Source organism: Ranitomeya variabilis, chromosome 1 (genome assembly GCF_051348905.1).
Source record: "Ranitomeya variabilis isolate aRanVar5 chromosome 1, aRanVar5.hap1, whole genome shotgun sequence".
Classification (NCBI taxonomy): Eukaryota; Metazoa; Chordata; class Amphibia; order Anura; family Dendrobatidae; genus Ranitomeya; species Ranitomeya variabilis.
The window spans coordinates 648049264-648062428 of record NC_135232.1 but is presented as its reverse complement, the minus strand read 5'-3'; the positions used below and the strand labels follow the sequence as shown (position 1 = coordinate 648062428).

The following is a 13165-nucleotide window of genomic DNA, read 5'->3' as shown; positions in this document are numbered from 1 at the left end:
AACAAAAGAAGCTTTTAAAAGGGAAATTATATCTGGAGTGCAATATATTAAAATACTAAGAACATACCGTGACATTGTTCTAAAACATGTGAAAAAGATTTACTGATGGAACCATATTTGGATTTATTCTCAATACCGTGTCACCTTATGCCCTCCCCAATACACAACATATTATTGGTTCCTGGTCCCACCCATTTCAGCATGACTGACAAACCATCTAACCTGTATGGGGGCCTACTAAGGGCAGATGCAGATGAGCGTATTTTCGGTACGAGTTCAATCCAGCAAAACATTGGTCTGCCGAAAACATCGAGTCTGCCCGAAGGAAAAAAAAAAAAGATCACTGCATACCCGAATTTGATCCAATGTTTGGATAGCACTCAGCCATGCAAGTCAACGAGTCAGCGGAAACCTTCAGACTGCACTCAGACGACATCTGAGTGCAGTCTGGTTTCCACAGATTGACAGAACGAAGAAGATGGAGATATTTGTTTTCTCCATGTTACACTCTGACCACCATTAAATCAACCCGATTTTCTCGGTTGACAAAACTTACGCCTGTACGACCCTAGCCTAAAGATCAAGTCAGATGAAAGACGACCCTAGCCTAAAGATCAAGTCAGATGAAAGACGGATCGTTAAATTTCAAAGCCCAATACTTCTGTTAAGGGGTGTTTGGAGAGGCTTATTCTGCTCTTCCCATTCAGAACACATGCATATTTGCCCAATCGAGCATGCATGTATAGGAGGATATTTGTCAGAAAAGTGGTCAGCCAAATATGAGTTATGTAAGGTGCATGATCACTTTAAAGGGGTTGTCCATGTTTCACTTTTTGTTTCCAGGTGCTTGCTCTAAAACAACATAATGAGCCGTATCCCCCCCCCCCCCCCCCTAAGCTGCTGCTACGCTGCTGTCCCAGGTCTTTACTGGAAACCATTTTTGAATGGGCCCACGGAGGTAAGCCTTCCCCCTACAGCCACAAAAAAAACACAGCACTTTTCCGTATTGCGTGCGGATGCATTATGCGAGTTCTGCATCAAATCACCAGTTGATCAGATGAAGAGTTTACATTGTATCCATGTTGAAAGAACACAAATGAAATGTGAACACTGCAGCCGATCCGCAACCACTGATTAGCTGCAGTACTAGCGTTTCACCTTTGCTAGATGTTGATCTCAACACAGGGGTTCACACAGCCAAGTACAGAGGATGTACGACCTCCACATCTTTGTATTTGTACCCTTCTAAGGTGAAGGTTTCTTGGACACTTACTCCTTGCTACGTTTATTTAGGGTATTTGTACTTTCTTTCAGCGTCCTGATATCAACAGTGAAATATCATTATACTATCCATATTCAGGTGACACATACGCGATCCACTTACTTCCATCACTGACACTCAACCAATTATTCTAGATCAAATCAAAATGCACAGACAAAAAAAGTAAAGTGGAATCTTTTTTTTTTTTTTTTTTAAAGTCAATGTCCTACCTACTTCGTCTTGGGCCTTAGGTGACAAACTGTACATTCCTTACAATCTGTTTTACATGTCCTCAGCCCGGGAACAAATCATCTTCATTAGTCTTAGCACAGCAGATAGAAAGAGTGATGATGGCTTAGACAAATGGTGTCTCCAATGAGCGTGTTTGTGTGCTAGGAATACGAGAGCGAGATGAACAAAACAGGCAAATGTCTCACAAATCCCTTGTGACTACAGAATTTGTGATCCAAAAGATGAGGCTTCAGCTAAAGATTGCTAACTGCAATATGAATGCACTCGCACCAGTATTCTGAATGCCTTGTATGCATAATAAATATTGCAGGAGTCAGACTGCAAGAACATCATTCACATGTCCTTAAATAGTCAGATTCAACAAACTTGGCATAAGTCAATAGTACAGGTGAATAGAAGAAAATTATAGTATGTATGTTCAGAGAAATCTGTTTCTTTCTCCACTTAGGAGCCACTTTCCTCCATTTCCTGTCTCCTAAACTTATCATCCAACCTAAAAAAAAAACCAGCTCAAAGCAGACAGACTGCATAGAGAGTGGTTGAGGAAGGATCGGTGAGGAGTAGTGGTGATTAGCGCACATGCTCGGATAAGGTGTTATCCGAGCGTGTACTAACCGAGTGTTTTCGGTGAACCCGAAAAATATGTCTGAGTCTCCCTGCAGCTGCATGTCTCGCAACTGTTCGACAGCAGCAACACATACAATGATTGCCTGTTTGATAGGCACAGTGCTTGAAGGCTGGTTTCACATTAGCGTTTCTGTGCGCAGCGTAGGCCTGCGTACTTCTTTCCTTAAGATCCGCATGCGTCTTGCGTACCTATATTTAACACTGTGTACGCAGGGACATGCGTTGTATGCGGATGCGTCCCCATGACGTGCCCGCAGAACGCAACAATCAAGCGGCAGAGGCTGCAGTCACTGCCACAGTCTCTGCCCCCATTCTGAAACAAAGCATCATCAGTGACATCCGTTTCAGAGCAGGACTGGTCTCTTTTTCCTGCTCACCAGGATGTTTCCTTACAATATGGGCTGATAGTGCTCTCTACTGCTGGCTTGTCACTACTCATCAGTCGGTTAAAGAGTGCACTGTCACTGTGCATTAAAAAATAATATTGCACAAGGACAAGATCCTGCTAGGGATTCTCAAACAAAATGTAATCAAACAGGAAGTTGGGGAAAAAAATACATGGAAAAAAAGACTTCCTGTTTCTACATAAAGCTTAGAAGAATTCAGCTAGTCAGTTTTTAATCACGTGAGGTCATAGACCGAATGGAAAAGAGAAGAATTAACTGGGTTGAAAGGCAAAATTAGCAATTGTAAGTACTCAGTGACAATTACTATAATGATTACAATAGATCGAGGGGATAAAAATTTTGATCGCAGTGCTTCAAGATCCTTATTGCCCCACACAATTTCTAAGCCTCCTCCCAATGTTTGCACTCACCTTTACAATTGCTGGTTAATGCTTTTACTAGAGCTATACGTGCCATGGGAATTATATACTGTACGTTGCTGGCAATATTTTCTCTACCGGGCCACTATGTCTGTCTTTCTCAGCATTCCCTCTCTGATGAATAATTCTGAAATTAAATGCAAATGTACTGTCTCACTGACAACAATGGATCTGAAGCTCTACTACAGGGTTGTCATCATATTCAAGGGAAGGAGTAAATATAAGATAACATATCTACTATTGTATGGTCAAGAACTATAGTAGTAAAGTAAAGAAAGTCTATAATATTATATATACACACGATACACATACACATAGTATTTATACACTCCTCAAGTTGAAACACCCAGAAGAAAAAGTTGTGGTAGTTATGGAAATCCCAGGATGGATAGACATGTGACTGATATGCAAATGATGAAAAACTGGAAACCAAATTTTAACATCTTGATTTATTTAGTATGACGTGTGATAATTAAGTGCAGAAATCTCAGCACTTACAGCCTTGGCTGCTATTAATGACATGCTTGTCATCTCAGGAATATTCTGCTGTGCTAAATGCACTTGAGCAAATCATCAAGATTCTCTGCTGGCAGCTCCCTTTGTTATTAGCAACCAATGTCCTCCCAGATGTGCCCGATGGGGGACAAATATGGAGACTCTGCAGGCTATGGAGCATGTTTAACCCCTTAACCCCCAAGGGTGATTTGCATGTTAATGACCGGGCCAATTTTTACAATTCTGACCACTGTCCCTTTATGAGGTTATAACTCTTGAACACTTGCATGGATCCCGGTGACTAACAGTGTTTTCTCGTGACATATTGTACTTCATGTTATTGGTAAAATTACCTTGACATTACTTGCGTTTATTTGTGAAAAAAACAGAAATTTGGCGAAAATTTCGCAATTCTCCAACTTTGAATTTTCATGCCCTTAAATCACAGAGATATGTCACAGAAAATACTTAATAAGTAACATTTCCCACATGTCTACTTTACATCAGCACAATTTTGGAACCAAAATTTTTATTTCGTTAGGGAGTTATAAGGGTTAAAAGTTGACCAGCGATTTCTCATTTTTACAACACCATTTTTTTTTTAGGGACCACATCTCATTTGAAGTCATTTTGAGGGGTCTATATGATAGAAAATACCCAAGTGTGACACCAATCTAAAAACTGCACCCCTTCATTTTTTTAAGAAAGCATTCCAAAAATTCCTGTGAAACACATGAACATTGAACTTTTTTTTCACAAAAAATTTACTTCAGATCCAATTTGTTTTATTTTACCAAGGGTAACAGGAGAAATTGGACCCCAAAAGTTGTTGTCCAATTTGTCCCTAATACGCTGATACCCCATATGTCGGGGGGAACCACCGTTTGGGAGCATGGCAGAGCTCGGAAGGGAAGAACTATTAGATGAAATTGTCTGCGGGCGTCACGTTGCGTTTGCAGAGCCCCTGATGTACCTAAACAGTAGAAACCCCCCACAAGTGACACCATTTTGGAAAGCAGACCCTTAAGGAACTTATCTAGATGTGTTGTGAGAAGTTTGAACCCCCAAGTGTTTCACTACAGTTTATAAAGCAGAGCCGTGAAAATAAAAAATCCTTTTTTTTCCCACAAAAATTATTTTTTAGCCCCCAAATTTTTATTTTCCTAAGGGTAGAAGAGAGATTGGACTCCAAAAGTTGTTGTCCAATTTGTCCTGAGTACGCTGATACCCCATATGTTGGGGTAAACCCCTGTTTGGGCGCATGGCAGAGCTTGGAAGGGAAGGAGCACTGTTTTACTTTTTCAACGCAGAATTTGTTGGAATTGAGATCGGACGCCATGTCGCATTTGGAGAGCCCTGATGTGCCTAAACAGTGGAAACCCCCAATTCTAACTCCAACCCTAACCCCAAAACACCCCAAACCCTAATCCCAACCCTAACCACACCCCTAACCCAAACACGTCCCTAACCCTAATCCCAACACTAACCACACCCCTATCCCCAACACACCCCTAACCCCAATCATAACCCTGACACACCCCTAACCCTAATCCCAACTCTAAATGTAATCCAAACCCTAACTTTAGCCCCGACCCTAACCCTAACTTTAGCCCCAACCCTAACTGTAGCCCGAACCCTAACTTTAGCCCTAACCCTAATGGGAAAACAGAAATAAATGTTTTTTATTTTATTATTTTTCCCTAACTAAGGTGGTGATAAAGGGGGGTTTGATTTACTATTTATAGCGGGTTTTAATAGCAGGTTTTTATGTTTGGCAGCTGTCACACACTAAAAGATGCTTTTTATTGCAAAAAAAATAGCTTTTGCGTCTCCACATTTTGAGAACTATAATTTTTTTCATATTTTGATCCACAGAGTCATGTGAGGTCTTGTTTTTTGCACGATGAGATGACGTTTTTTGATCGCTTTTTAGTCCAATTTTTGTGAGGCAGAATGAACAAAAACCAGCAATTCATGAATTTCTTTTGGGGGGGTGTTTATACCGTTCTGAGTTTGGTAAAATTGATAAAGCACTTATATTCCTCGGGTCAGTACGATTACCGCGATACCTCATTTATATCATTTTTTTATGTTTTGGCGCTTTTATACAATAAAAACTATTTTATAGAAAAAAATAATTATTTTTGCATGCAGAGCTATGCTGGTGTACATAAAAATCACTCCAGGAGTGTAACTGGAAAACAAGAGTTCAGCCAAAAAAAAGCCACATTTCATGAATGTCTAAAACATTGGAAAAAACACAATGCAAAAATCAGAAAACTCGAACAATAGGCAACTTGAATAATAGGTGCAAATCGGTTGATGAATGTCGCAAATCAAAGAGTATCTATCTAGTTGAGAGGTGTTCACATAAAAAAAAAAGCAGAAATGCAATGCTGACTCGGGCCCATATTGTCTACACTGTTTTGAATCCGTACTCCTACAGAGCAGCAATTACGGTATACATGTATTGTGCTCAGCCAACTGCACATAATACATGTAAAAATATACAATGCATAAATACATAGTGAGCCGGCACACGGGATACAACACGTGCAATTACAAGGTTGGAGGAAACACAGACAGCGCGCAGATGTGTCTAAGATGGAACTGCGTCACTTAAGAACAAGATGCGGAAAATTAGAGATAGCAGGAAAAGCATCAAAGTGTGGCCATTATATCTGCAGCCTAGAAAATCCTCAGAACAAAAGAAATAAAATGCATTTGTTTTTTAATTATTCCCAACAATCTATACATTATTGGTAGGACACCGTTTTATATTGCTGCCCCCAGCAATAAAACACAAAGATGTCCACATAATATTTAAAGTTTTTACTAAATATACGTAATATATATATATATATATATATATATATATATATATATATATACATACATACATACATACATACATACATTATATATATATATATATATATATATATATATATATATATATATATATATATATATATATATATATATATATATATATATATTTTAAATGACGGTCCAACTAAAAGCAAACCGGATGGAATAGCATGCTGCTGCAAGATGCTGCGGTAGCCATGCTGGTTCAGTATGCCTTCAATTTTGAATAAATCCCCAACAGTGTCACCAGAAAAGCACCCCCACACCTTCTCCATGCTTCACGGTGGGAACCAGGCATGTAGAGTCCCATCCGTTCACCTTTTCTGCGTCGCACAAAGACACGGTGGTTGGAACCAAAGATCTCAAATTTGGACTCATCAGACCAAAGCACAGATTTCCACTGGTCTAATGTCCATTCCTTGTGTTCTTTAGCCCAAACAAGTTTCTTCTGCTTGTTGCCTGTCCTTAGCAGTGGTTTCCTAGCAGCTATTTTACCATGAAGGCCTGCTGCACAAAGTCTCCTCTTAACAGTTGTTGTAGAGATGTGTCTGCTGCTAGAACTCTGTGTGGCATTGACCTGATCTCTAATCTGAGCTGTTGTTAACCTGCGATTTCTGAGGCTGGTGACTCGGATAAACTTATCCTCAGAAGCAGAGGTGACTCTTGGTCTTTCTTTCCTGGGGCGGTCCTCATGTGAGCCAGTTTCTTTGTAGCGCTTGATGGTTTTTGCCACTGCACTTGGGGACACTTTCAAGGTTTGCCCAATTTTTCGGACTGACTGGCCTTCATTTCTAAGGGTACAGTCACACTCTGCAACTTTCCAACGATCACGACCAGCGATACGACCTGGCCGTGATCGTTGGAAAGTCGTTGTGTGGTCACTGGGGAGCAGTAACACAGACCGCTCTCCAGCGACCAACGATGCCGAAGGCCCCAGGTAACCAGGGTAAACATCGGGTTACTAAGCGCAGGGCCGCGCTTAGTAACCCGATGTTTACCGTGGTTACCAGCGTAAAAGTGAAAAAAAAAAAAAAAGTACATACTCACATTCCGGTGTCCGTCAGGTCCCTTGCCGTCTGCTTCCCGCACTGACTGAGTGCCGCCGTAAAGTGAAAGCAGATCACAGCGGTGACGTCACCGCTGTGCTCTGTACTACCTTACGGCCGGGAGTCAGTCAGAGCGGGAAGCAGACGGCAAGGGACCTGAAGGACACCGGAATGTGAATATGTACGTTTTTTTTTTTTTTTACTTTTACGCTGGTAACCAGGGTAAACATCGGGTTACTAAGCGCGGCCCTGCGCTTAGTAACCCGATGTTTACCCTGGTTACAAGCGAACGCATCGCTGGATCGCTGTCACACACAACGATCCAGCGATGACAGCGGGAGATCCAGCGACGAAATAAAGTTCCAAACGATCTGCTACGACGTATGATTCTCAGCAGGGACCCTGATCGCTGCTGCGTGTCAGACACAGCGATATCGTATGGATATCGCTGGAACGTCACGGATCGTACCGTCGTAGCGATCAAAGTGCCACTGTGAGACAGTACCCTTAAAGTAATGATGCCCACTCATTTTTCTTTACTTAGCTGCTTTTTTCTTGCCATAATACAAATTCTAACAGTCTATTCAGTAGGACTATCAGCTGTGTATCCACCAGACTTCTGCACAACACAACTGATGGTCCCAACCCCATTTATAAGGCAAGAAATCCCACTTATTAAACCTGACAGGGCACACTTGTGAAGTGAAAACCATTCCCGGTGACTACCTCTTGAAGCTCATCAAGAGAATGCCAAGAATGTGCAAAGCAGTCATCAAAGCAAAAGGTGGCTACTTTGAACCTAGAATATAAGACATAATTTCAGTTGTTTCACACTTTGTTGTTCAGTATATATAATTCCACATGTGTTAATTCATAGTTTTGATGCCTTCAGTGAAATACAGAAAAAATGTTAAATGAGAAGGAGTGTCCAAACTTTTGGCCTGTACTGTATGTATGTATGTATGTATGTATGTATGTATGTATGTATGTATGTATGTATGTATGTATATATATATATATATATATATATATATATATATATATATATATATATATAAATATGCACAGTGGGTACGGAAAGTAATCAGACCCCTTTAAGTTTTTCACTCTGTTTCATTGCAGTCATTTGGTAAATTCAACAAAAGTTCATTTTTTTTCTCATTAATGTACACACTGCACCCCATTTTGACTGAAAAAAACAGAAATGTAGAATTTTTTTGCAAATTTATTAAAAAAGAAAAAAACTGAAATATCACATGGTCATAAGTATTCAGACCCTTTGCTCAGACACTCATATTTAAGTCACATGCTGTCCATTTGTTTGTGATCCTCCTTTTTAATCAGATAAATTTTTATTGAACACAAAACTTAGAGCAGATATTATATAACAATGCTCGTTTTACAATATTGTAAATCCCCCTCTTTCCCTTACTCCCCCCCCCCCATGGAAACCTTTCCCAGTTCAAACAACACTTCGTCCATTATTAACAATTATCCAACAATATTACAGTTTACCGTGAGTTTTGCACTACAATAGTACAAACAGGTGTTACTCTAATTGATCCTATCCAACCATGGCTGCCGTAGTTTATGAAAGCATTCCTGTTTTGGTGTAAATACTTCTTTCAAATTGAATTATATGGTTTGTTTGACCAATAAATTCACATCTGGACGGGGGCTCCTCTCTAATCCAATATTGTGCAATCAATTTTCTTGCACTAAACAATCTCGCAATTGCTATTTTGGTCATATTGTCTGATGCTACAGTATTTCCTCAACATACCCTAATATATATGTAAGTGGGTCCCTAGGGACAATGTACCCATACACCATTTCAATACGGCTCAACACTATGATCCAAAAGGAGGATGATCTGGGACAATGCCAAAGCATATGCAGTATGTCTGCCTGAGATTGCAAACACCTTGGGCAGTCGGAGTTAGACGTCAACCCTGCCTTAAATAACATATCAGGGGTTCTATACACCCTGTGGATCACATACAGCTGAGACATTCTCCCAAACTCGCTCATGGATATCTTGGTTACATATTCTAGAATAGACTCCCACCTATCGTCTGTCTCTCCCAAGTCTATCTCCCACTTCCTTCTAGCTTTGATAGGGTGTCCTACCAGAAAGGCGTGCAGCAGGTCTCTATACACTTCGGATATCGCCCCTTTCGTTCCACTGTTTTTAAATATGAAATCTAACGTGAGATCCATTTGTATTTCTATAGGCCCTATTCTGCTTTGTGTCTGAAATGCGTGCTGAACCAGTCTATATTGAAAGAGATTTAGCCTTGGGAATTGAAATTCTTCCTGCAACATTTCATACGATTTAACCCCTTCACGGCATGCGCCGTACTAGTACAGCGCATGTCGTGTCTCCCCCTTTGATGTGGGCTCCGGCGGTGAGCCCACATCAAAGTCGCGACATGTCAGCTGTTTTGTACAGCTGATGATCACTGCTATGTAGCTAAGTCGATCGAGTGGTGCCAGCATCTAGCCTCCCATGGAGGCTATTGAAGCATGGCAAAAGTAAAAAAAAAATGTTTTAAAAACCATAAAAAAAATAATAAATCAAACCTACACATATTTGGTATTGCCGCGTTCAGAATTGCCTGATCTATCAATAAAAAAAAAAGTTTTAATCTAATCGCTAAACAAAGTAGCGAGAAAAAAAATTGAAACACCAGAATTCCTTTTTAAAGTCGCCGCGACATTGAATTAAAATGCAATAACGGGCGATCAAAAGAATGTATCTGCACAAAAGTGGAATCATTAAAAACGTCAGCTCGGCACGCAAAAAACAAGCCCTCACTCGACCCCAGATCACGAAAAATGGAGAAACTACGGGTATCGGAAAATGGTGCTTTTTTTTTTTTTTTAAGCAAAGTTTTTAATTTTTTTTTCACCACTTACAGGGGTTGGACAAAATAATGGAAACACCTAACGTTTTGGCATCATAATCTTTGAACATGTGATAAACATGCAAACCGTGACATATGGTAATGTTTTGTAGTTGATTATTTGTGTTATGTGATATGTGTATGTAAATTACCTGTTTGTTTTGCATAATTGTAAGAACATTGATGAGAACCTGATACCAATGGCAGACCTCTTGGATTTTCAAAAAGGCCAAATTGTTGGTGCTCGTATGACCGGCGCTAGTGTAACAAAGTGCCCGAATGCTTGGCGTGTCAAGAGGTACTGTCTCCAAAATAATGACTGAGTTTGAAAGAGAAGGAAAAACGTCTGCAGCAAAGCACAGGTCCGGCCGATAGTCAAAGTTGACAGAGAGACCGTTGGACTCTAAAGCGAATTGTGAGAGAGGATCGCAAGACCACGGCTCCGAAAATCACTGCTGAGCTCAATGAACACCTACAGAACCCAATTTCCACAAAAAATGTTCGTCGGGAGCTGCACAAATCTGGATTCCACGGAAGAGCTGCAATTAGAAAATCGCTGCTCTCAATGACAAATGTTTCCAAGCGTTCAGAGTGGTGTAGAAACCTCCAGAATTGGTCCCTCGAGCAGTGGAAACATGTGATATTCTCAAACGAATCATCGTTTACCCTATTTCCAACCTCCGGCCGAGTGTACGTTTGGAGACAGCCGAAAGAAGCATTCCATCAAGACTACCTTCTCCCAACCGTAAAACATGGCGGAGGTTCTGTGATGATCTGGGGTGCTATTTCATGGGAGATCCGCTGGGCCAATGATATCCCTTCATGGAAGAATTAACAGCCGAGATTATTTAGGCATTTGGGGCGACCAAGTGCATCCAATGGTTCAAGCACTGTTCCTGGAGGGGAACACCATCTTTCAGGATGATAATGCACTAATTCATAAAGCTAGAATAGTTAAAGCATGGCACGAGGAACATTCTAATGAAGTTGAGCATCTCATCTGGCCCCCACAAACCCCAGACCTCAACATTATTGAGCATTTATGGTCGATTTTAGAGATTCAAGCTAAACGTCGATTTCTGCCATCGTCGCTCAAAGAACTGGAGGGTGTTTAACTGCAGAATGGGCTAAAATTCCTTTGGAAACAATTCACACCTTGAATGAATCCATACCTCGGAGAATTGAGGCTGTAATCGCCGCAAAAGGTGGACCTGCACCATATTAAACTAACTTTTGTTGATGTTTCCAGGTGTTTCCATTATTTTGTCCAACCCCTGTAGATAAAAAAATAACCTAGACATGTTAGGTGTCTATGAACTTGTAATGACCTGGAGAATCATAATATCAGGTCAGTTATAGCATTTAGTGAACCTAGCAAAAATGCCAAACAAAAAAACAAGTGTGGAATTGCACTTTTTTTGCAATTTCACCACACTTGGATTTTTTTTCCCATTTTTTAGTATAAGACATGCTAAAACCAAAGGTGTCGTTCAAAAGTACAACTCGTCCCGCAAAAAATAAGCCCTCACATGGCCATATTGACAAAAAAATAAAAAAGTTATGGCTCTGGGAAGGAGGGGAGCGAAAAACGAAACCGCAAAAACGAAAAAGGGCTACGGCATGAAGGGGTTAAGCTTACCTTGGAAAATAAACTGACAGATCAGGCCAATACCCACTTCTTTCCACTCACCAAATCCTTTCATATTACTGAACTCCTGAAAAGAGATGCTATCCAAGATAGGTGAAAACCTAGTAAAGTGAGTTACCCCCCTAATCTGTTTAATTTTCTGCCACACCTAATGAATTACATTTATGGTATGGTAATGTGATACCCATTTCTTAAAGAGTCCCCTTGTGATCCTCGAGATGGTTCTACTCCTTCATTGGAGTCCAGCTGTGTCTAAACATGTTCGTACTTGATTTGGAAAGGCACACACCTGTCTATATAAGACCTCACAGCTCATAGTGCATGTCAGACCAAATTAGAATCAGGAGGTCAAAGGAACTGGCCAAGGAGCTCAGAGACAGAATTGTGGCAAGGCACATATCTGGCCAAGGTTACAACAGAATGTCTGCAGTACACAAGGTTCCTAAGAGCACAGTGACCTCCATAATCCTTAAATGGAAGAAGTTTGGGACCACCAGAAGTCTTCCTAGACCTGGCCATCCAGACAAACTGAGCAATCGTGGGAGAAGAGCCTTGGTGAGAGAGGTAAACTAAAGCCAAAGATCATTTGGCTGAGCTCCAGAGATGCAGTAGGGAGATGGGAGAAAGTTCCAGAAAGTCAACTATCACTGCAGCCCTCCACCAGTTGGGCCTTTATGGCAGATTGGCCCGACGGAAGGCTCTCCTCAGTTCAATACATATGAAAGTCCGCATAAAGTTTACTAAAAAACACATGAAGGACTCCCAGACTATGATAAATAAAATTTCCTGGTCTGATGAGACGAAGATAGACCTTTTTGGCGTTAATTCTAAGCGTTATGTGTGGAGAAAACCAGGCACTACTCATCACCTGCCCAATACAATCCCAACAGTGAAACGTGGTGGCAGCATCATGCTATGGGGGTGTTTTTCAGCTGCAGGGACAGGACGACTGGTTGTTATTGAAGGAAACATGAATGCGGCCAAGAACAGACATACCTGGATGAAAATCTCTTCCACAGTGCTCTGGACCTCAGAATTGGCTGAAGGTTCACCTTCCAACAAGACAATGACCCTAAGCACACAGCTAAAATAACAAAGGAGTGGCTTCAGAACAACTCTGTGACCATTCTTGACTGGCCCAGCCAGAGCTCTGACCTAAACCCAATTGAACATCTCTGGCTAGACCCGAAAATGGCTGTCCACCAACGTTCACCATCCAACCTGATGGAACTG

The 13165-nt window shown here is 40.9% G+C and overlaps 1 protein-coding gene across 3 annotated transcripts in view; it reads right to left on the bottom strand.

Annotated features, from left to right (window-relative positions):
• Positions 1–13165, bottom strand: part of COX16 (cytochrome c oxidase assembly factor COX16) — a 143861-nt gene that overhangs the window by 6473 nt on the left and 124223 nt on the right. Inside the window, exon 5 of one of the 3 annotated variants that reach the window (XR_013215556.1) lies at positions 2958–3093. The exons of the other annotated variants lie outside the window; for them this stretch is intronic. The gene's annotated coding sequence lies outside the window, so the exon portion shown is untranslated. The remainder of the gene's footprint in view (positions 1–2957; positions 3094–13165) is intronic. 3 annotated transcript variants of the gene reach the window in all.